At 35.4% G+C, this 25,430-nt stretch overlaps 1 pseudogene; it reads left to right on the top strand.

Annotated features, from left to right (window-relative positions):
• Window positions 1-1,231: 1,231 nt before the first annotated feature.
• LOC132168719 (7-deoxyloganetin glucosyltransferase pseudogene) lies at window positions 1,232-4,249 on the top strand (annotated as a pseudogene).
• The last annotated feature ends 21,181 nt before the right edge of the window (window positions 4,250-25,430 follow it).

Here is a 25,430-nt window from a genome sequence, read left to right as displayed (position 1 = left end):
TCCGGTATCCCACAATAAAATTCACAACTCAACCATTGCCCAAACAGTAAGTAATCAACAAGATTATAAATTTAAGCAAAACCCAGAAAGCACAGCTATAGAGAATCTTTCAAACAAAATTAAATGTATTGTGTATATATATATATACCTGCTTGACCCAATCTTCAAAACCCCTTAACGGCCTCCCTAGTTTGCTCTCTGAGCTTATCAAGCGACATAGAAACATTGGTCTCCTTGGTATCCTTTTGTTTCTCTCCCATCCCCAGTCCTTGAACTGCAGAGAGGAAAGCAGGTGGTGTTCTTTCTTGGTCTCTGTAACATCTTTTATCTCTATCATAAGCAAATGAAGGTGAAATATTCAGAAACCGGCGTCAAAGAACAAAGCTTTGCAGTAAAACTCTGAAGCGAAAGATAAAACCTTTGGACTGGTCGGCAATGGATGCACAAAACTGATGCTCCCTCCGCTCTCTGTCTTCGCGCTCTGGAACAGAAAACGACGGAAAGCATCGCTTTCGTCGCGTTTCCGAATGATGCCAAAAACGAACCGTTTTTGTACCCCATTTTTAGTAATTAAAGTGGAGAGCGTTAAGGTTGTTAAGGCGACACCATGTTGACGTATTGTAGCGACCTGTAATAATAACCATTGAGATGTTTGAATTTTACTGAAATTTTTGGACCGTTTATATAGGGATGAATCGTAGAAATTTGAATAAAATTCGAAAACCCCAATTACAAGAGATTCTCATTTGTTGCCGACGGAATAAGTACCAGAAGATTTTATCTTACCCAAAAGCATCTTACCAAGTTGTAAATCTAGCTAGGAGGTAATTTTTTTCTTCTGATTTTTTATGTAAACTGTCAAAATCAACGTGTTGATAAACAAAAAATGATATGGCTTAGGGTGAAATATGATTAAAAAACACACAGGAATACATCAAAACATTTTTAATTGGATGCAAATTTTTTTCAACTCTTTTCAATGTATATATAAATTCGTGATATGCTCCTTTCTTCTTCTTTTTTGAGAGGTTATAATGAAGACTTTCTTACTTTGTAAAGAAGAGTTTCTTATTTTATTGACCAGTAAAACTGGAATAGCAAGAAATGGATTCCAAGACAGAAGTATCTGGTAAGCCTCATGCAGTTTGTATTCCAGCCCCCAATTTTAGACAGTCTCCTTCCTTCGGATTCCAACGCCACACAAGACATTCCTTCTCTTTGCGATTCCATTATGAAAAACTTCTTGGCTCCATTTTCTGACATTTTCTTTTGAAACACTGCAACTTCCAACAATCCTTCTGTGACTTGCATTATCTCGGATGCATGGTTTCATGGCATTCACTCTCATAGCTGCTCAAGAACTTGGAATCCCAATTGTAATGCTCTTCATTATCCCTGCTTGCAGCTTAATGGCTACTATGCAATTACGGTCTCTCAAGGGCAAAGGCCTCACACCACTTAAAGGTGTAGCATAAAAGGCAATATTCTACTGAAATCTTCCATTTTCGTTATTGTTTTTGTCTTCTTTCCTCCTTTTTTTTTTTTTTTTTTTTTTAAAAAAAAATTCTATTTTTAAAGCAAAAAGGGTGGGAAGAGGTGACCAACTTTGTGGCTACTTTACCTGGTTGTGACAATAGTAGCACATACCTGCTGCGAAGCAATGACAGGAGTGGTCTAGATGATGAAAACTGAATGCAGACACTTCATGATCAAGTCCGATTGAGTCATAGCTTGATCCAGGCCTACCCGGACATCAATAGGATTAAAAAAAGCTAACACTAATCAAACTGTGTGAGGATTTCCATTGTCACTACAAAAAAACAATTTTTTTATGATAGGAGATTTCTGACGTTTTTTAGTGTTTGACGCGTCAAGAAATTTTTCTGACGCGTGTCGAATCTCAGAAACATAGATGTCAAGAAAAAAAATTTCCTAACGTGTGAGTGGGTAAAACGTCAGAAAATTCTGACGTTTTACTTTGTCACACATCAGAAAATATTTCTATCGTGGCAGTTCTGCCACGTCAGAAAATTTTCTGACGTGGGAGAACTACCACATCAGAAAATTTCTGACGTAGTAATTCTGACGCACATCAGAAAATTGAAAAATTAAATAAAAATTAATTAATTTTTTTATTATTTTTTTCTGGAATTTTTAATTATTAATTAAATTAATTTTTTTTTTTTTTTGAATTCCTCTACACGCACGGCAGCTCCCTCACGCTGCCGTACGTGCAGATCTGTGTTTCTCGAGAAACATAGATCGATCTGATCTGCACGATCTAGATCGTGCAGATCGTGCAGATCTGCACCACACCATGGTGCAGATCTGCACCATGGTGAGAGCTGGAGAAAATCTTTTCTCCAGCTCTCATTTTTCTCTCTCTCTCTTCTAATCTTCTCTTCTTCTTCCTCTTCTTCTTCTGATCTTCTCCTTTTTCTTTCTTTTTTCTTCTGCTTCTCTTCTTTTTCTCTTCTCCCTTTCTTTTTCTTTTGCAGCTTTTCCTCTTCTTCTCTTCTCCCTTTCTTTTTCTTCTGTATCTTCTCTTCTCCCTTTCTTTTTCTTTTTCTTTTTCTTCTTCTCTTCTCCGGCCTTTTCTTTTTCTTCTCCTTCTTCTGCTTTCTTCAATCTGTGGACAGAAGGGAGATATATTGAGAGAGTGGGAAAAACAAATGAGGAGGCATGGCGCGCTGGGGAAAGGAAAGATAAAAAACAAAAAAATTCAAACGCGCGCCAGGCCTAGGTGAGCTGTGCACAGCGAGATGGGACGTCTGCATAGGATGGCTCGAGGAAATGAAAATTTCCTGACGTGCCAGGTGTTGCACGTCAGAAATTTTTGACGTGCTACACCTGGCACGTCAGGAAATCACTCTAAAAAAAAATTATTTGAAAAAAAAATTATCTGCACATATATATATAATTTAAATATATTTTCTGACGTGGTAACTTTTGCCACGTCAGAAAATAAATAATTTTTAAATATTTAAAATCGTTAAAAATTTTTAGACGTTCCAATTTTTAGCACGTCCGAATTTTCTGACGTGTCAAAACAGACATTCTGACGTGCCACTGTTCACATGTCAGAAAATTAATTTCTAACGTTTTAAAATTCACCCGTCAGAAAATTGCTGACCTGGCAAAAAAACTTATATTGTAGCCACATCAGAAAATGCCATTTTTTTTGTAGTGTGTAGAATTCGAATTAACACCGTAGTGTGTGCCTAACCATTTGAGAGTTTTCTTGAGACTATTGAACTAACACCACCACTGATTGTATTGTTTTGTTATGATCAATCTCAAAGTTTAAACCTAGAAACATTATTTCTTTTTGTAGATTAGTGCTTGCTATCTAACAAATGGGTATCTGGACACAGTTGTAGACTGGATTCCAAGTATGAGAGACATTCATCTGAGGGATCTCCCTAGCTATGTTCGAACTACAAATCCAAATGATGTTATCTTCAAGTTTGCCATTGATGCGGTAGATAGTGCACCTAAAGCTTCAGGAGTTGTTATTCTCACATTTGACACGTTAAAGCAAGATGTTTTGGATGCTCTCTCTCCCATGTTCCCTCGCATACATGCCATTGGTCCTCTCCAACTTCTTCTCAATTACTTACCCAATGACCGTCTAAAATTAATTGGGTATAATTTATGGAAGGAAGAAACCGAGTGCCTCCATTGGCTTAACACTAAGGCACCAAACTCATGGTTTATGTGAACTTTGGCAGCGTAATTGTCAGGACACTACGGCAGATTTCTAAGTTTGGTTCGGGACTTGCAAATAGCAAACACCTATTTTGGTGGATAATAAGCCCAGATTTACTTGTGGGTGAATCGGCAATTCTACCACTTGAGTTCATGGCGGAAACAAAAGAAAGAAGTCTAATTTCTAGTTGGTGTCCTCAAAAGGAAGTGCTGAACCACCCCTCACTTGGAGGTTTCTTAACGCATAATTGTGGGTTGAATTCAATCATTGAAAGTGTTTGCGCAGGAGTGCCGATGCTTTTTTGGCCATTCGTTGGGGATCAACAAATGAATTGCGCACAAGTATACTTGCAATGAATGGGGCATTGGCATGGAGATAAATAATTGCACCAACAGGGAGGAAGTAGGAAAGCTTGTAAGAGAGCTGATGGAGGGAGACACGGGTAAGAAAATGAAGAAAAAGGTGATGGAGTACCGGAAACAATTGGCTGAAGAGGCCACTAATCCACATGGTTCCTCACACTTGTCATATTGGCCGTAAATTTGATTCTTGAACCTAATCTCTAATACCACTTATTGTGCAAAAACACGATTACAATTACGGTTAAATAAGACGAGAATAATCACAAACAAGATAACACTAATATTTAAGTAGTTCCCTCAATGTGAGGTATGTCTACTGCCAGAGGGGCTTACGAAAAAATTCATTATGAAATATGGAATACAAAAATATAGTGGAGAAAAAATCACTCAGACCTAAAACCCTAATACACCCAAATCTCACTATCACATAATAGAGATTATTCTCAAAGGAAAAAAAACAAAAGACAAGAATGCTAACTCTTCTTCTTTTGTTGAGATATGATGGTGGCGGGTCTCTTCTATTTTTCTCTCCCACTGTGTAGCGTTTTTCTCTCTTATTTTCTTTATGGCAGCCCGCCCTTTGTCTCTTTATGCGCGGCTCCTTGAGAAAATCAAGAAGAAAAACCTTCTCTGCTAGCTACTGCTTCTTTTTACTTGTGCAGCACTGCAAAAACGACAACCATTGTTTCTTTCTTGCATGCGGCGCCACACTAGAATTGGGGGCTTCTTGTGTTTTTGCTTTTCACCCTACCTCAAGACCGTATGACACTTGCCTTTTATAATGGAGTAAAGTCGGTCAAAGAAAGAAATCCAAGGCTATCATGTACTCCTCAAACGTAAGGCTCCAAATTTCTATAAAACAAGTAGTCATTGGATTCCATATAAGACAAAAACCACAAAACCTTTCCTTCTTAGAGAAGGACCATGTTGAGGACCCACAAAGCATGGTGGGTTGAAAATCACCTATGTCAACAGATTTATAGATGAAACTTTTCAACAAATTAAAAGAATTCCAATTGATGTAACTTAGGTTCAAATTTAAGAAAATTTGATTTATTGTTATTCCTTTTAAGAATTCCAAATAGTGTATTTTTTTTTTTTTTTTTTTTTTTGTAAATAATAATAATTTTGATCAAATTTTGAGATGGGGGGTTATTAATTACCAAGAGAATATGTCACGCCCGAATTTGGGTAAATTAATAGGGAGCGAAACCAGGCGTACATGAGCATATATAATATTAAGTTTCAAAAAAAAATTCCCATGAAAATAAAATTAATGCAGGAGAATTAAAAACTTTTCATTTAGTCATGAACTTGAATACAATAATACTAGAGTTCACAATTTTGTACATCTCAAAATATCTATGGGCTGAAGGGGGCCGGCCATATTCGATCAAGAATGTCTCTAAAAATGTTTACACGTAAAAAAGGTGAGATTTATAACACTTACTGTAAGTAGATACAAAACATATGCAGAAATATTTACATGCAGAACAAGTCATAATAAATCATTCATAAACATTTTTCTGGAACTTTGATGCAGATTGGACGCCAAACAGAGAGCATGCAGAGCGTCCCATTCGCAGCCCCATCCGGACCCGGTCCGGACGTTATGTTATTTTTCTCGCATTTTATGATTTCAGTTCAGTCCCCGTCCAGACGGCTACTTGTCCCGTCCGGACGCGTAGCTTTGTTTGGCTTAGCCGACTTTATTTCATATTTATTAGGTTTAAGGTTTTGTGAGTCTTTATTTCATGTTTTATTAGGGTTAGGGTTTTGGGGTCTATAAATATATGTTTCAAGCCTCCAGAAAAGTAAGTTGTTGTTTATGAATCAGTTTTGATGAATGAGAATACTCAGAGTTGAATTTTTTTGTGTTTTTTTCTTAAACCTTAAATAACATCTATTATTTTAAGAAAATTTCTTAGATCTTTGATAGTCTCAAGGTCTAAAAGTATTTATTCCATTCCTTATTGTTGTTATTCGCTGCAACCCACTAAGTACTTATAATTAACAAATGAAAAGAAATTTAAGTTGGAAACATATATAATTTCATAATTGTCTCTAGTCAGTGTGACTTGTAAATTAGTCAATTATTTCATTCCATTTTTCATGAACAACCTTACTTTCATTTTTCATAAAAATCATTATCTCAGGTAACACGTACGTTTACTACTTGGGCCATTTTTGCCTTTCTGAAAAACCCTGAGTGGGGCAGGTTGGCTTGTTCTAAAAAGACGTTGTGGGCTCAATCCTATGGCAGCAAGCAAAGGCCAAGGACATGGGGTTGAGAGGGGTCAAATGCCCCCTCTCACCCACCAAAATTTGAAAGCCTAAACGAGCCGTTTAACAAATGTGAGGAGCCAGGGATGGCAAACAATAATTACACCGTTTATAGAAAGAAGGTATGTTGGAAACTGGAAGCTACATAAAGTAGGTTTTATAATCAGTTGGCAAGCCCAGCTATATATGGAGTTGAACTTTACTCCACAGCATTAACAACACACTAAATGTATGAACGTTTTCATATGATGTTTTGTGTACGTAAAAAGAGATGGTTGGGCCTAGCTAACGTTCGGTGTCTATCTGTGCGTGTGAAAAAACGTTGCAAAACAACGTGGGAAAATGCAACTCTCTCTCTCTCTCTCTCTCTGATTTTGCTGTGTGGAGAGGCACTTGAGTACTGTGATATTGTTGGTGGCGAAGCCAGAATTTTGTTCAGAGAGTCAAGATTAAAAAAATATATTAAGTGCAGGGCAGGCGCCATCGGTTGATAAGTGTAGCTATATGCAGTTGAATGTTACTCCACAGCATTAACAACACACTAAATTAATGCAAATATGAATGTTTTTATCTGATAATTAGTGAGTAAAATGAGTTGGTTGGTCGCTGAGTTCGGTGTGTGTAAAAAAGCGGAGAAAATGCAACTAAATTTTATGTGTGGTGAGGCAATTTGACTGAATGATAATATATATATATATATATATATATATATATATATATATATATATATATATATATCTGCAGAAGATATTCTGATTATTAAACGCATGGTGAATAATATGAGTCCAGCAAAAGTGGATTACATGAGCATGCAGTACTACTTGAACAATCTACCTAGCTACTATGATTCAAGGAGCACAATTCTGTTAACGTAAATTAATTGAAGCTCAGATGGAAAGACCAATGAAAAGTTAGCTAGCTTGCTAGTATATATGATAATACAATTAAAATGACAAGAAATAATAAGATTAATTATAATAGAAAATATTTAAGAAAAAAAAGATTACTTACAAGTTACAAGTTTTCATGGAAGATTCTAGGCAAGTTTTCAAACAAAGAGGTCTGTTGTTCATGACTTCAATATGCACGTACACTTGGTGGCATTGCCGAAGGATTAGTATGCATGTTAATCGTCTTAATTAGTTACAATTTTTTTCAAAAAAAATATTAGTGCCTGTACGTAACATATTATATATTGACATGTCTCCATAAGCCTGAATACATAACTTCCTTATTATTTGATTAATTTTAAACAAAGACATTTATCAAACCGAGCGAGCCAATATATCATGAATATATCTATTCCAACTCCTGCATTTAAAATTTTGGTAGGCGCATGCGGTCTTCATTATTTTGACTTCTAACGTGTAATTCTTACTAATCCCATCTTTGATGATGAAATCAATTTGCCAATCACACGAGTAATATCTATGGTGGTTATTCTTTAATTAATTGATTGCCAAGAGAGCAGCCTTAGCTTCCTCAACAGGGCACTATAATTAGAGGAAAATTCTATTTAATTTTTTTTAAACAGGAATCTTTCAGAATTCATTGATAAAAGATGGAGAGCATAAAAGCTCTTACATGAAATTACAAAGTCATAGATACAATCAGAAAATTCTTACAGTCAAATCATATCTATGACATCAGCTTTTGCTAACACATGTACAACTTCAGTTTTGAAACCGATCTGCTCCGAACATATCAGATCTAAGACATAGGTAGCCCAAATTCTCAAAACTTATTTTCTGGCCGTGAGAGATAATACCCCACTCCTATCTAATCCTCCTATACCCAAAGGTCAAGAGTCAAGTCACATCCTCAACCCAAAAGGCAGGACAAAAAGAACAAAAAATAAATCAAAGCAAAAAAGATAAAAACAACAAAACCCCACCAGAATCAGTAGCGGAAAAGCACAGCATCTTAGACAAAACCCCACTCCTATCTAATCTAGCCGTGTATTCAATGTTACATGACAAGCTATGTATTTGAACTCATGCAGGATGATTGAATGAGTGCAAATGCATAGCTTGTCATGACAAGACAAGGCAAGCATGATGTTGCATGACAAGCCATGCATTTGGACTCAATTAGAATGATTGAATAACACATACAACACGTGTCCTCCTAGCGCTGACGCGTGAGGCCCTTTTCTTGCCGCTCCACCTCCCTCCACCTCTACACTAGTCTTCTGGTTCCCTCACAGGCTCGTGGCCCTATGCGACCACTCCGACTACTCCGTGGTTGCTGTTTTTTGGACATTTTACTCTACTTTTTAGCTTGCTTTTATATTCTGTATCGTTGTTGTGTTGTTTTTCTGTAACTTGTTTGTGTTGCTGTATGTTCAACCCGATCCAGTTAAATTTCAGACTCTTCGTCAGTGAAAATCTTTTTTTATTTTCTTTTTGCTTTCTTTTTGGAAACCTTTTTTTCACTGTTACAGTGTATCTATTTCTCCCTGGCTTTTCTGAAAGTCTGTTTAGATATTTCATTGGAGTTTTCATACTCTCGATGGTTATGTCCATTAGATTGCGCCGCGGCAAGGGTTTTTCCGGGCTGCATTCGCAGATGATTTCCATCTTCACCTACTTTGAGGAGTTTGTAGTCTGTTTGGATTGGGTTTTTCTGTCTTTATTCGTCCTGTAACTTTCTTTTGCTTCAATGGTTATCATTTTATTACAAAAAAAATAATTATAATAATAATAACACAAACAACAAAAGTCCAAACTTCTTGCTCCCATTAATTGCATGTTTTTTAATGTTGGCACTAACAACCAAAAGCTTGGCGGAATAGGATCCTCTTTGGCCCATTTTTTACTAGAGAATATTTAATTAATGGTCAAGAACTCTTTAAAGAGATTCTAGGGCCTTAAATGGGACATCTGTCCCATTAAAGATGTCCCATTAATATAAATAATAATAAAATATTTTGTATACTTTAAAAATAATAAAAAATAATTTTTTTTTTTTTAAAAAAAAAAACTAAGGGGTGACCAAGAACCCCATAGGGCCACAACGGCCAAACTACAAAAAAAAAAAAAAAAAAAAAAAAAAAAAGCATTTCCTTGGGGGTGGTTCGGCCACCCCAATGGCCAAACGATTTTTTTTATTTTTATTTTTTATTTTTATAGGTTGGGGGGTGGTCGGACCACCCCCGTTGAGCCATTGGGTGGCTTCGGCCATCCTAGACCGGCCGGTCTAGGGTGGCCAAAGCCACTGCAGGACAACAGGGGTGGTCCGGCCACCCCTTAGTTTTTTAAAAATATTTTTTAATTTTTTACTATTTTTAAAATATAAATAATATTTTGCAATGCTTCATTACTAAATACTACAGATGTTGAATCTTCTCCCCCACCCCCCCCCCCCCCCCCCCCATTATGTAATTGCATGTTTTTTTTTTTATGTCCGCATGACAAGATAATTGAGCTAGCATAGAGATCTTCTTCCACGGAGGTTTTTGTTTGCTGGTTCTTATATCACTCAATAATCAATATGACAAGTTAAAGCTGTAAATGCCTTCAAGCAAGAAAGCTTGTTAAACTTGTGTAGGGCTCTAATCTAGCACCGTGGTTTTTGTTTGTTGGTTATTATATCACTCAATAATCAATATGACAAGTTAAAGCTGTAAATGCCTTCAAGCAAGAAAGCTTGTTAAACTTGTGTAGGGCTCTAATCTAGCACCGTATTCAATGTTGCTTGACAAGCTATGTATTTGAACTCAATATGATTGAATGAGTCCAAATACATAGCTTGTCATGACAAGACAAGACAAGTATGATACTGCATGACAAGTCATGTATTTGGACTCAATTAGAATGATTGAATAACACATACAACACGTGCCCTCCAAGCGCCGATGCATGAGGCCCTTTACTCGCCATTCCACCTCCCTCCACCTCCTACACTGGTCTTTTGGTTTTTTCACCGGCTCGTGGCCCTCTGCGACCACTTCCACTACTTCGTCGTTGCTGTTTTTTGGACATTTTACTCTGCTTTTTAGCTTGCTTTTTTATTATCTATCGTTGTTGTGTTGTTTTTCTGTAACTTGTTTGTGTTGCTGTATGTTCAACCCGATCCGGTTAAATTTTAGACTCTTCATCAGTGAAAATCTTTTTTTATTTTCTTTTTGCTTTCTTTTTGAAAACTTTTTTTCCACTGTTACTTTGCATCTATTTCTCCATAGCTTTTTTGAAAGTCTGTTTAGATGCTTCATTGGAGTTTTCATATACCCGATGGTTATGTCCTTCAGATTGCACCGCAACAAGGGTTTTCTCAGGCTGCATTCACAGATGATTTCCATCTTTACTTGCTTTGAGGAATTTGTAGTCTGTTTGGATTTGGTTTTTTGTCTTTGTTTGTCAGGTAACTTTCTTTTGCTTCCATGGTTATCAGTTCATTACAAAAAAATAAAAAGAAAAGTAACACATACAACAAAACTCCGAACTTCTTGCTCCCATTAATCGCATGTTTTTTTTTAAAAAAATGTTGGCACTAACAACCAAAAGCTTGGCGGAATAGTATCATCTTCGTCCCATTTGTTACTAGAGAATATTTAGTTAATGATCAAGAATTCTTTAAAGAGATCCTAGGGCATTAAATGGAACATCTGTCCCATTAATATAAATAATAGAATAAAATATTCTTTATACTTTAAAAATAATAAAAAACTAAAATAGTAAAAAATAAAAAAATAAAATTTTTTTTTTAAAAAAAACTAAGGGGTGGCCAGGAACCCATAGGGGGTGGTCCCAACGGCCAAACTAAAAAAAAAAAAAAAGCATTTCTTTGGGGGTGGTCTGGCCACCCGAGAGGCCAAACGATTTTTTTTTTTTTTTTTTTTTTTTTTTTTTTTTAAAGGTTAGGGTTGGCTGGACCAACCCCGTTGAGCCATTGGGTGGCTTTGGCCACCCTAGACCAGCCGGTCTAGGGTGGTCGAAGCCACCGCAAGCCAACGTAGGTGGTGCGGCCACCTTTTAGTTTTTTTTAAATATTTTTTAATTTTTTATTATTTTTAAAACATAAAGAATAGTTTTACATTGCTTCATTACTAAATGCTACAGATGTTGAATCTTCTTCGTCCCATTAATTAATTGCATGTTAATTAATTGCATGTTTTTTTTTTATGCCCGCATGACAAGACAATTGAGCTAGCATAGAGATCTTTTTCCACGGAGGTTTTTGTTTGTTGGTTCTTATATCACTCAATAATCAATATGACAAGTTAAAGCTGTAAATGCCTTCAAGCAAGAAAAAGCTTGTTAAACTTGTGTAGGGCTCTAATCTAGCAGCGTATTCAATGTTGCTTGACAAGCTATGTATTTGAACTCAATATATATGAGTCCAAATACATAGCTTGTCATGACAAGACAAGCATAGTGTTGCATGACAAGCCATGTATTTGGACTCAGCCATGTATTTGGACTCAATCAGAATGATTGAATAACACATACAACACGTGTCCTCCAAGCGCCGACGCGTAAGGCCCTTTACTCGCAGTTCCACCTCCCTCCACCTCTTATATTGGTCTTTTGGTTTCCTCACCAGCTCGTGGCCCTCTGCGACCACTCCAACTACTTGGTCGTTGCTGTTTTTGGACATTTTACTCTGCTTTTTAGCTTGCTTTTTTATTCTGTATCGTTGTTGTGTTGTTTTCCTGTAACTTGTTTGTGTTGCTGTATGTTAAACCCAATCCGGTTAAATTTTAGACTCTTCGTCAGTGAAAATCTTTTATTATTTTCTTTTTGCTTTCTTTTTGAAAACCTTTTTTTTTTTCCACCGTTACTTTGCATATATTTCTCCATGGCTTTTTTGAAAGTCTGTTTAGATGCTTCATTGGAGTTTTCATACTCCCGATGGTTATGTCCTTCAGATTGCGCCACGGCAATGGTTTTCTCAGGCTGCATTCCCAAATGATTTCCATCTTCACCTGCTTTGATAAATTTGTAGTCTGTTTAGATTTGGTTTTTTGTCTTTGTTTGTCCTGTAACTTTCTTTTGTTTCAATGGTTATCAGTTTATTACAAAAAAAAAAAAAAAAGTAACACATACAACAACTCCAAACTTCTTGCTCCCATTAATTGCATGTTTTTTTTTATGATGTTGGCACTAACAACCAAAAGCTTGGCGGAATAGGATCATCTTCGTCCCATTTTTACTCGAGAATATTTAATTAATAGTCAAGAATTCTTTAAAGAGATCCTAGGACATTAAATGGGATATATGTCCCATTAATATAAATAATAATAAAATATTCTTTATACTTTAAAAATAATAAAAAAATTAAAAATTATTTGAAAAAAAACTAAGGGGTGGCCAGGAACCCCATAGGGGGTGGTCCCAATGGCCAAACTAAGAAAAAAAAAAAAAAGCATTTCCTTGGGGGTGGTCTGGCCACCCCTGAGTAGGGGTGCAAAGGCGGTTACGGTTAGCGGTTAGTGGCAATAACCGCTAACCGTAACCGCCCTAGCGGTTAGTAAATTTCACTAACCGCAACCGCTAACCGCCTAGCGGTTAACGGTTAGCGGTTAGTGGCCGGTTAGCGGTTAGTGAAATAGATAACCGCCCGCTAACCGCTTTTTTGAAATTGGGCTTTTTTTTACCCTCATTTTTTTTTCTTGTATTTTTAATATCTTCTTGGGCCCAATTGCTATAAATATTTGAATTGTCATTTGATCATATGATTAAGTGTTGATCTTATAAACTTACAAACAAACAAAAATACTTCAATTGCAGTTATAAGTAACACATTGTTTAATCCAATGTCAATTACTTAATTTGATATTATATGAATCACATTGTCATTGTCATTGTACATGAATAATTGATTAAGTATTGGAATTGTAATTGGATCATATAGTTAAATATTTATCTTATACATTTATATTATTCAATATGCATATAATATAACTACAAGCAATTTTATATATATATATATATATATATATATATATATATATATATATATATAATTCAAAATTGTTCAAAATTGTTAATTTTCTTTTTTTTTTTTCTTTCAAAAAATGGTTAAATTTCTTTTTCTAAAAAATGTTCAAAAAATACATTAATACTTCAATTGTGATTATAAGTAACACATTGTTGAATCTAATGTCAATTACTTAATTTGATATTATATAATCATATAGTCTCATTAAATTATATCATATGATTCATATGATTAATTATTTAAATTCTTATCATATTTACTTATAATCTTTTTTCTTTGAATTGAACTTAATATCTAATGGTAAATGGTAATGTTCAAACTCCTAAATCCTAAATTCCTAAAGTATCTAATAATGCTTTAATTAAATTGTAGACTTGTAGTTATAAGTAACATATTGTTTAATTCAATTGAATCAATTGTGATTATCATTGTACATGAATCATATGATTAACTTGTAGACTTAAGACTTATGAGTTATGTCATATTATATATGTATTATTTATTATTATATAATCATATGATTTAATGATCAAGTCATCATGTGATATAATCATATCAATTATAGTGATAATATATAAATTACTAAAATTATAATGATAATACATTAATACTTAAATTATGTTTATAAGTAACACATTGGTCATTGTTTAATCCAATGTCAATTACTTAATTTGATATTATACGAATCATATCATCATTGTACATTAATAATATGATTCACTTGAAGTCTTGAATAAAGTATTTGAATTGTCATTGAATCATATGATTAACTATTGATATTATACATTTATATTATTCATATACATATGTAGACTTATATAGACTTATAGGTTTATAACATACATTGGAAATAAGTCTCTAGATATTTAATTGTTGTATTAGTATGAATTAGTATACTTATGAGTTATGTCATATTATATATGTATAATTTGTTATTATATAATCAAATGATTTAATAATCAATCTCATGTGATATAATCATATAAATTATAGTGATAATATATTAATACTCAAATTGTGATTTAATTATTTTTTAAAAAAAATTGTGATTTAATGATCAAGTGATTATATGATATAATCATATAAATTATAGTGATAATATATTAATACTCAAATTGTGATTTAATTATTTTTTAAAAAAATTGTGATTTAATGATCAAGTGATTATATTATATGTATAATTATAAAAATATATTATATAAAAAGGCGGTTAGCGGTTACGGTTAGTAGACCCAATAACCGCTAACCGCTAACCGCTAGGCGGTTATGGCGGTTAGGCGGTTAGCGGTTAATGCGGTTAAACGGTTAGGCGGTTAGGCGGTTGACGGTTATAGCGGTTAGCGGTTAGCGGGCGGTTAAAAACCGCCCGCCTTTGCACCCCTACCCCTGAGGCCAAATGATTTTTTTTTTTTGGGTGGCCGGACCAACCCCGTTGAGCCATTGGGTGGCTTCGGCCACCCTAGACCAGCCGTTTGGCCAGTCAAGGTGCCAAATAATTTTTTTTTTTTTTGTAGGTTGGAGGTGGCCGAATCACTCCCGTTGGACCATAGGGTGGTTTCGTGTTATCATTTCAACACACAAGAGCCCATCTCATTTATTATGCATCATCAAATTAAAGATTTGATTACTCTTGATTTAATGATACATAAAGACATGCAACATCATGCACGGTAATTGTTGTACGTCCGAGAGAAAAACTTCGTATTTATCTTTGTTTGCCATTTATAGTTATTTAATTTATCGGCTCTCTATTTATCTTTGCATCCAAAGATTGCAGGTGCATTATTTCAAAGATTTTGTTTTGGGTGCGATCTAAAATCAATTCCATTAACTTTAGGGGTCTTTTTATTAGGAGCTGTGATTCTTTTTATTCTTGTTGGATTTTTTTTTTTTCAATAAATTAACTTTTACTTGTCCAAAATAAAAGTAGAAATAAATAAAACACATTCAACAACTATGGCGTTGTCGTTACCCCTATCCTTAAATCCATCAGTCATGCATGGCATAAAGAGGCCCAAACAAGAAAATTTGGCTTTTTCTGTGGACGTGCGGTCTTAGTCGGAGTTATTGCATAAAACTTTCCGAAGGCAGTAAATGGATTAACAAATGCCCAAAAAAAAAAAAAAAAAAAAAATTGGAATAAGAAGAGGTAAATTTAATTATTTAATTATTATTTTAATTTTTTTTTTTACGTGTGGGTTTAATTTTTTTTTTTAATAGGTGATGCCCAACAAGTGTAATATTTAATTTAAATGATGTGAATTGACATGGTCAAGGTTCAATCTCAGGACCTTTGATTTTAATACCACGTTAAATCACCATTTGTCTCAAAAACTTAAATCAATAAAAAAAATAAATTTAATTACTTAATTATAATTAAGTTAACAATAATTTCTTAGGGCATATTGAACATAAGTCTTTGGCACTCAAACAGTGGCACCCAAATTTGTCATCACGCAAAGCAGAACTACAGGAGATTCCACAATGGATTAATTAATTTTAGGGGAAACTTCAGAAAGCTTCCTTGAACTTCCAGCCAATTTGAAAAACCTCCCCTGAATTTTCAAAACTCTCATTTAGGCTCACTGAACTTTGGTTTTCTCTCACTTTGGACCCTTTTAACATTAAACTACGTCGTTTTGGGCTGGGTAGGTGTTTAATTTTAGGATACAAAACGACGTAGTTTAATGTTAAAAGGGTCTAAAGTGAGAGAAAACCAAAATTCAGGGGGCCTAAATGAGAGTTTTGGAAATTCATGAGGGTTTTTCAAATTGGCTGGAAGTTCAGAGGAGCTTTCTGAAATTTTCCCTTAATTTTAATAGGGTTCCTAGAGAGTATGGGGCACTTGGACGACTCTTTCACCTTGACATAACAAAAGCCCAAAAAATTGTTACGCTCTCCATATATATTGAAGTCATGAACCACAGATCTCTTGGTTTGAAAAGTTGCCTAGATTCTTCCACGAGAACTTGCAAGTGATCTCTTTTACGTTTCTTAAATATTTTCTATTATAATCTTATTCTTTTTTGTCATTTGAAATTGTATCATCGTACGTACTAGCTCCTCATTAATGGTCTTTCCATCCGACCTTCAACTAATTTAACTTAATAGAATTGTCAGGTTTATCTTGTGCTCCTTGAATCATATTAGATAAATGAGTTAATAACTTTTTTAGTATCTAAGTTTTCATTTTTTTATTTTTTTTCTACTTAGGTTTTAATCCGTATCACAGATGATATATGACTTATGGATAAATTAATACCAGTTTAGTACTCCATCACCATTCCGTCAATCAAACTAACGGACTGACATATGTTATAATAAAAACATGTTACGTGTCCTAACAAAAAAAAAAAAAAATCAAACTAATGAAACTAATTACAAAAATCAAAACTTAAAAAAAAAAAAAAAGAAAAAAAAAAAGACAAATATCGGGTGGCCTGGCCACCCCATTTTGGTCATTTAGGGTGGCTAAGCCTCCCCCAGGGTCGGAATGAGGTGGCCAAAATTAGTTTGGTTGATGGAATGTGATGAAGGTATTAAATTAGTCTTTACCCATAAGTCAAGTATTATCTGTGATACGATTTGAAACCTAGCTATGTGAGGAAAAAAAAAAAAAAGTGAAAACCTAAGTACTAAAAAGTTTATTAACGCTAGATAAATTGTCAAGTACTGCTCATTTAATCCATTTTTCTTGCAACTCATTCATTCATGATCAGAAGCTCTTCTGCAAATACATTATAATGCAGTTTAAGTGCCTCACTGATGCAGCCTGACTAGGTGGGAAGCAAATAAAACAGCACAAGAAGAAAGATAAATAATTCTTAGATCTTGAGTCCATCAAAAATCTGAGAATTCTTCTCAAAACTATAGAGTCTATCTAGGGTTTCAAGGAAAAATATGAAGAAAGCTCACCTATGAGGATTCTTATTAGAGAAAACTGATAAACTATATAAACTGACTTTCTAGTGGCTATAAGCATGTATATATAGCCCTAAGACTCTTAAACCTACTAAAACATGAAATATAGACTCCCAAAACTCTAATCATAATACAATAATGAAATAAAGTCGGTTTAAGCCAATAAAATGCGAAAAATAACATAACATCTCCCGTGTGTACTCGATCGTGCGATCGATCGCAGGCATCGATCTTAGAAAATCGATCAACAACCACAAAGATGGAATCATTATCTTTTTGGGTTCGAGTTAGACCCAATACAAAGTCCATGCTCACGTTGGTCCATGGGCCCTCCGGAATAGGCAGCGGCATATACAATCCAGCATTAGTGGCCGCTCCTTTCGATACTTGGCACACTCTGCAACATTGCACAAACTTCTCCACATCCTTCTTCATGCTCGGCCAATAAAACTGTTTCGCGACTAGATGAACCGTCTTGTCTCGCCTCATGTGTCCCTCATTATGGCGCTCTTGGATGATCTTCAATCATAGGCTATAGTTTGGAATGCATAATTGATGCCCTTTGAATAGGAACCCATTATACAATCCATAGTCGCTCCTCACTCCCGAGGTTACATCTCCAACAATGGGGCCAAAGAAAGGATCAGTAATCAACAAATCTTTCAAAAATTCAAAGCCAAGTACCTCATTTTGCATAGTGATTAAAAGTGTCGACTTTCGGCTGAGGGCGGCGGCCACCTTGTTTAGGGCTCTTGACTTGTGGTTAATGGTGAAAGAAGTTGTTGGACATACGCAGCCCATTTAGCATGCCGAGAAGAGAGCTTATCTTGACTGTTGAGGTGCTTTAAGGCCTCATGGTCCGAGTACAAGATAAAATCACTGTAGGCTAGGTAAGAACTTCAATGCCTCAATGATTGCACTAATGCGTAAAACTCCACGTCATAGATGCTGTAGTTGAGTCTTGAACCACTCAACTTCTCGCTAAAAAATGCCACCGGTTTCCCTCCTTGACTCAACACCACTTCAATGCCTACCTTGGAAGCTTCACAATGTAACTCAAATGGTATTTCAAAATTTGGGAGCACAAGCAATGGGGCTGTCGTTAGCTTTGGCTTGACCAATCCGAAAGCCTCCGTAGCTGCTTCACTCCAAGAAAACTTCCCTACTTTCATCCATTTTGTGATAGGTGCCATGATAATGCTAAAGTCATGGATGAAACGCCTATAAAATGAAACTAGCCCATGAAAACTTCGGACTTCATATAGTGTAGTGGGAATGGGCCAATCTCTCACAACTGCCACCTTTGATTCATCCACCGCCAATTCGTCCTTGGACACCACATAACTAATGAAAAGAACCGAATCTTTCATGAATGAACACTTGGCAGATGATGCGAAAAATTTCTCCCTTCGAAGTACACTAAGTACCTCCCTCACATGATGGATATGTGTCTCCTTGTCGAGGCTGTAAATTAGGATGTCGTCAAAGTAAACCACTACGAACTTCCCAATGAAAGGGCGAAAGGCTTGGTTCATCACCCTCATAAAAGTGCTAGGGGCGTTAAATAGCCCGAATGGCATCACCAACCATTCATATAATCTCTCCCGCGTTTTAAACGCTGTCTTCCATTCATCACTTGGCCGCACCCGAATTTGATGATACCTACTCCTTAGATCTAGTTTAGTGAATATGGTGGCTCCACTCAACTGATCCAATAAATCATCCAACCAGAGAATAGGGAATCGGTATCTCACTGTGATCTTGTTGATGGCCCGACTATCCACGCACATCCTCCATGTGCCATCTTTCTTTGGTGTGGGCAAAGCTAGAACTGCATAGGGACTCAAACTCTCTCGAATGTGCCCCTTGGCCAACAATCCTTCCACTTGTCGCCTCAACTCTTCATGCTCTTTGGGACTTATGTGGTAATGGGGTCGATTGGGTAGACTTGACCGAGGCACCAAGTCAATTTGATGTTGTATATCACGAAGAGGAGGAAGCTCTTCGAGTAACTCTGTTGGAAACACATCGGCAAAGTCCTCCTCTAACCCCTTGGCTACCTCCGACACTTCTTCTGTGTTGTTGCCTCCTTTGCCCAATAGCAAATAGACCACCTTTGATGCCAACATCTCCGTAATGAACTCCCGCTTTGTCAAGAGGGATTGAGAGGGGCCTGCCCCTTTTGCGGGTTTAGGTCCGTTCCCCGAGAGGAAAACTATATGTTCACAAGGGAAAGAACGGGTCACCCATTCTTGAGTATTTTCATGGCACGTGGAAGGGAGAAGAGACGAGAGGAGTACGGCAAATCCATAGAATTGTCAAGTGGTGTGTGGGGCATTCAAAGTATTTTAGGGTGTTGTATTTTAATGATGAAGAACACTAAGCTTATTGTGGGGTGTTGTCTTGTTTTGATCTTTAGGAAGGACAAGTGGAACGAGTTGATAGGGCATCCAAAGGACCGTAGAAAGAATCGGCTAAATTCGAGGTCGAATTCTCTCCAATCAAGGGAGGATGATGCAGATCGAGTCGATCAAGAGTTTCCGTCCGAACGCCCCTGCAAATGGACGCTTCTGTCCGAATTCTTCAATGACCCAATCTGCATCACCATCCCTATGGTGTAAGACAGGACAAGATGCAAAGTGATTAAGGATGAGCTTAAAGCACTTAATGGATCTATAGTCTCTACCTGTTGGGATGTGGTGTCCTTACACACACTCCTGATAGATACCACCTACATGAGTGTGGAGGTGCTTTCTCCTATGAGACTTGGGTAGGTCTCTAGAGCGCTCATGAAAGCCATTTCTATGGTATAAAACATACAGAGTGAGTGAGGATGAGTTTACAACTCTTAATGGTTCCATAGTCCCTACCCGTTGGGATGAAGTGTTCTCTGCACACATTCTTGATGGATGCCACTAATGTGAGTGTGGAGGTGGTGCCACCTCCTATGAGATTTTGGCAAGTATCTAGAGCAATCATGAAACCTAGAGGCGCATGGCCTGTATAAAGCGCCAACCCGCTTGGAGAGCAGGTTGGCGCTTGTGGATTTTTTTTTTATTTAAATTTTTTTTGGAGAGCGTTATCTGAGTGATGAGTTTGGTCAACTTGTGGATTTGGTTAAAAGATTCTAACTCTACAACGATTCATTAAGTTCCTACTTATTTATCCTAGATGCGGTTAAAACCTTCGGGTACCACATCGATGCATGTTTTGAATCTCATTCTATTTTAATGTTTGTAACATGTGGGGGATTGTTGTAATATGTGTGTTACAAACTATTGTTTTTTTTCATAAGCCCTTTTATTCTTTGTTTAATATATCCTAGTGTAATTTTTTTTCTTAAAAATAATTTTTTGACCGTTGGTCATTAAAGGCTATTATGTTTTCCATATGTTTTTTGATCATGAGTTGTTAAACCCATTGATTTTTCTTTACCGTTTGGCCTTAAAAAATGAAGTGGCTTAAAATTGTAACATATTTGATTGATGCGAGAAAAAAAAATGTTTTTTATGAAAAAGTGAAAAAAAAAAAAAAAAAATTTGTTTTATAGTGATTTTTTTTTTATTTGAATGGTAATAAAAAGTAATTGATATGATTTAAAAAATAAGAATGTTGGGTGTTAATTTTGAGATGAATAGTAGAAGGCCATCAGCAAACATAGCCTAGAGGTTCTGAGAATCTGGTCATGATATGATGCAGCGTAACTTAGTAGGCTGCAACGAATAACAACAATAAGGAATGGATAGTTATTTCTAGATCTTGATTCTATCAAGTAATCTAAGAAATCTTTTATAAAACGTTAGATACTCTCTAAGTTTTGAAGGAAAACAGAAGAACGCTCAACTCTGAGGCTTCTTATTGAACAAAACTCATATATAATCAATAACTACGTTCTAAGGTCTATATATATATATATATATATATATATATATATATATATATATATAGGCCTCTAAACCCTAAACTTAATAATAATACGAAATAAAGTCGGAATCAGCAAAACTGTGTGGCATGTCTACAATCTCATCCTGACGGGATTGCAAACAAGCCTCTCTATGACTCCTAGTGATCTCTCATCTAAAATAGAGTCCGGACGAAGTTGCAGACGAGCCTCCCTGGTTGCTCCTTGGCTGCAATCTCGTCCGAATGAGATTGCACACGAACCATTCTGCCTAGCTTTTTAGTCTTCGATTTATGGCCCATTTTGACCTAGTAAATATTAGAATTAGCTGAACCTCGTGAAACATGACTTTTTAGATATTTGCATTAGCTTTCTAACGCCACCAAGCTTGCTTCAATCTGATGTATGAAACTCTAGATATAAAACTTTTAGTTAGACTAATCAAGTGCGAATCATCGCTCTTTTTTATAGAATATTTAACTTTCCGGTCTAATTTATGAAAACTAGAGCTATGAAAATAGAAAACATTGGCCATATATAGGACAAAGCTGTAGTTGGGTGCTGTAGGGCATTTAATTAATTGTAAGTTACAATTAGGTATTGGTCATGTCTCAAAATAATATATATTTATTAGACACGTGGTATGATCTGGTTGAAGATCGAGGACGCAGTCGCATTCCACTGGATCAGAAAGAGACTCCAACGAGCAAAAGATGGGAAGAAAAAGCCGATCAACTTAGTAGGGTTTTGATAATCATGCATATACGTACACTGTAATACCTCATTGAAAATTATCTGATGAAACGTGTGTGTCTGCTTTTAAAGATATGTCGGATCAAAATTGTCGTCGAAGCTATTGACGAAGGCTGCAGTTTTTATGGGTAGGTCTTAGAAGATATATCTTGATAGCTACGACCATTAGGAATACATTAAACGTTCGGAATTCGGAAGATGGGTACAATATCAAGTTATTTATGGGTAAATCAGTTTGTTTATTTTATGAGATTACAATATATAATGTTAATTATAATTTGGGTGTTGGTTTATAATACACGATTTATTGAATAAATGTATATATTTATTTTGGTGCATTATAAAGGAGTAGCTAAATTGGTTGGAGACCATGACTTATAAAGCGGAAGTCACAAATTTGAATCTCTTTTCTCTTGTGCCGACATGTAAAAAAAAAAAAAAAAAATCCAAATGTTTGGCCAGTTCAACACGCCTCTTTCCTCTCATGTATGCCTTTGCAGTACTAATAAGCTCGCTAATAGAAACTGATGAGTTGAAGACAAAATTTCAGTTGAAAATTCATCGTTCAATTATTCAAGTGTCGTTATATAAGCTGTAGTTTGGTCTAAATCATTTTCCACTTGAACAATCAATAGCTCATTTCATCATTCATAAATTTAACAATCAAAATATTAAAGCTCTTAAGCAGACATAAAATTATCATGCAATATATATATATATATATATATATATATATATATATATATATATATATACTTTTTGCATATCTCAGGAACCTCTAAGTTCATTTTGATACTACAAAGAGCCAATTGTAAATCTTGTAAATTGCAGGGAGTGATTTTGCTTTTTTCCTAAAAATTTACTCTGTTTGTAACTTTTAGGCCCCACAAAAAGCCATATAGCCGAGAGGAGCCGTAGACTCAAATATCTTGGATTCGATTATGAACTAGGAGTTTTAATTTCTTAAATATTTTATATTATATTCTTAATTATTTCTTGTCATTTTGTATTATCATACTAGCTCTCCATTGGTCTTTCCATATATTTAAGCTTCAATTAATTTAACTCATTAGAATAGTTAGGGTTATAGCTAGTATTGTGCTCCTTGAATCATATTAGATAAATTAACTGCTCATGTATGTGATCCACTTTTAGGGTTGAATACTGTCCAAAAGAATGTTGTTAGATGTACTATAACTTTTGTTATATGTTCCTTACAAACTGACGTGATAGTCCATGTGACACTTATCACGTGATCAGCCACCAAATAATTAAATTTACCTATTAAATTTTGTTATTTAATTTTTCACCATTAAAATATTGCCAAATGAGTTAGTAATGTCAGAATTGCAGTAAAAGTTGTAGTACTTCTTGGATTTTCCTAATCTATATCAATATTGTATGAAATCAAGATGTGTATAATTGTTTTAATAATTAAGTAGCTAGCTTTTTTATTATTTGACTATTTTTATACTTCATGTAATATTAAATTAATTTAGATGTTGTCATTTAATCAGTTAGAACTGATAATACAAAAAGTATTTTAAGTGATTTTTTATGTTAGACACTTAAAAGACAAAGCACTGTTATCCACCTAAAATATATCAAGTCAATCGATGTAATAAATGAGTGTAAATAGTAACATTACTAGCTCTAATACAATACTAGCAATTTGAATGGAGAAAAATTAGTAGGTTTTTAGTTTGAAATTTATTTTATTAGTGACGCTGATCTACTATTGGACTTATCCATGCATCATGCCTTTGATAATCAGAAGCTCCTAATTAATTACCATGTAGTAGTACTTGTACAGAACATGATCTCTCAATTTCCTTTGAATTGTAAAGTATCTAATTAACTATATTATATGGGTCGTATTTTTGTCTTTTCACTTTTTGAGAAGATAAAAATACTACTCAAATATAACTAACTGAATATTCTCCAGTTTAAAATGATCCAAATTTGTACCTGTTGAAGGAAGGAATTAAGAGGTTTGGAAGCATTAATTATATTGGTCACGCAGGAGTTGATATCATAGACAATATTGCGTCACGGTCTAAAGACCCTACCTATATATTTCGTCTCATTCACACAAGGAAGCGTGACGCTAGCCATAGATTCTTAATTCCCGATCCTATAATGGCGGCCATTAATGGAGCAAGCAACATTAATATTCAATCAGATAATTTACTAGCTAGTAAGCAAGAAAATTACTCCAAGACAGAAAAAAAGGGAGGGGGTAAAAGGAAAGCCTACTACCTATATATAGGCTTGCATTCTCTTCTTGAAAACTCCAAGCAATATCTCATTCTCATAGCTGTTGAAAACTCCAAGCAATATCTCATTCTCATAGCTATTAGCCTAGAGCAAGCAGAGATGGTGGGCAGATGGTGGTGAGAATGCATTATAGCATTTATCCTCACCTTCCCTTCAATGGCTCGCACTAATACTGCTATTGCGGCTATTCCCCCGATGCCTTCAATACCTTCCCAGGAATTCACCCGTCTTTCAGGAGCAGGTTAGTGTGTTTTTATCTTTCCTAAATCATGCATCTACGTACAATTTGCCTTTGAAGCATATATATGAGGTTTTTTTTTTTTTGTTTTTTTTTATCACATACACGTCTCTTTGTTTTGATATGTGTATATTCTCACTTGTTATGTATGTGTAATTCTAATTACTTGCAAGGTATATATGAGTCTGTGATGCAAAGTTAGCTCAATCACCTCTAAAGGTCTCCTGACCGAGGGTGGTCGAATCACCCTAATGACTTTGGGCCAGGTAGCTCATCCCCACCCCTTCTAACTTGTTTATACTGTGGCAGTAAGTGTTTTAAGAAACTTATTAGGTGTGCTAGAGTATATTTGCTATTTGTTAAATGTTGCTGTACGTGTCAACATGTAATTTGAAGGTGTAAATCAAAGGTTTTACTTTTACCTCATCCTTATTGAACTCAAACTCTTCCAATTTGAATTTGTAAGTCTTCATTGATCATTCTAACTTGTAACTTGTAATTCTTATTGCTATAGCAGCCGACACCACCATCGGCAACGCCACTGGATCTGGCAACGGCACCACCACTGGCACCGCCACCACCACCTCCACTGCCACCGGCGTTGGCACCATCACTGGCACCGTCACCAGCGCCATCACCAGCACCAGCACCAACACCATCACTTTATGCACCAACACTTGTCTGGCACCGGCACTAGCATTGGCTAGCTCGGCGTGAACATTCAAACCACTTATAATATATGTCATACTTGTTCGATTAGAAGCTTGCATTATCCACAATAAGGCCAATAGTTAGACCCACGTGTATTTGTAACATAGAAGCTTGTATTGTGTACAATAAGGCCAATTATAAAATATGGTGTGTTGTAAGGCCAGTAATCATATATATATATATATATATATATATATATATAAAAGAAGCTTGTATTATTGATAACTAGCTCATAACCAATGTTTTACACGAGATTTTTCATTATAATTTAATTTCAAATTCTTTTTTTTATTTGGATTTTCTATTGTACTTTTTATTAAAGGTAATAAAAAA

The sequence above is a fragment of the Corylus avellana genome, chromosome 7, assembly GCF_965113065.1.
Source record: "Corylus avellana chromosome 7, dhCorAvel1.hap1.2, whole genome shotgun sequence".
NCBI lineage: Eukaryota > Viridiplantae > Streptophyta > Magnoliopsida > Fagales > Betulaceae > Corylus > Corylus avellana.
The sequence above is the reverse complement of the archived record's forward strand: the minus strand, read 5'-3'. Positions and strand labels throughout refer to the sequence as shown.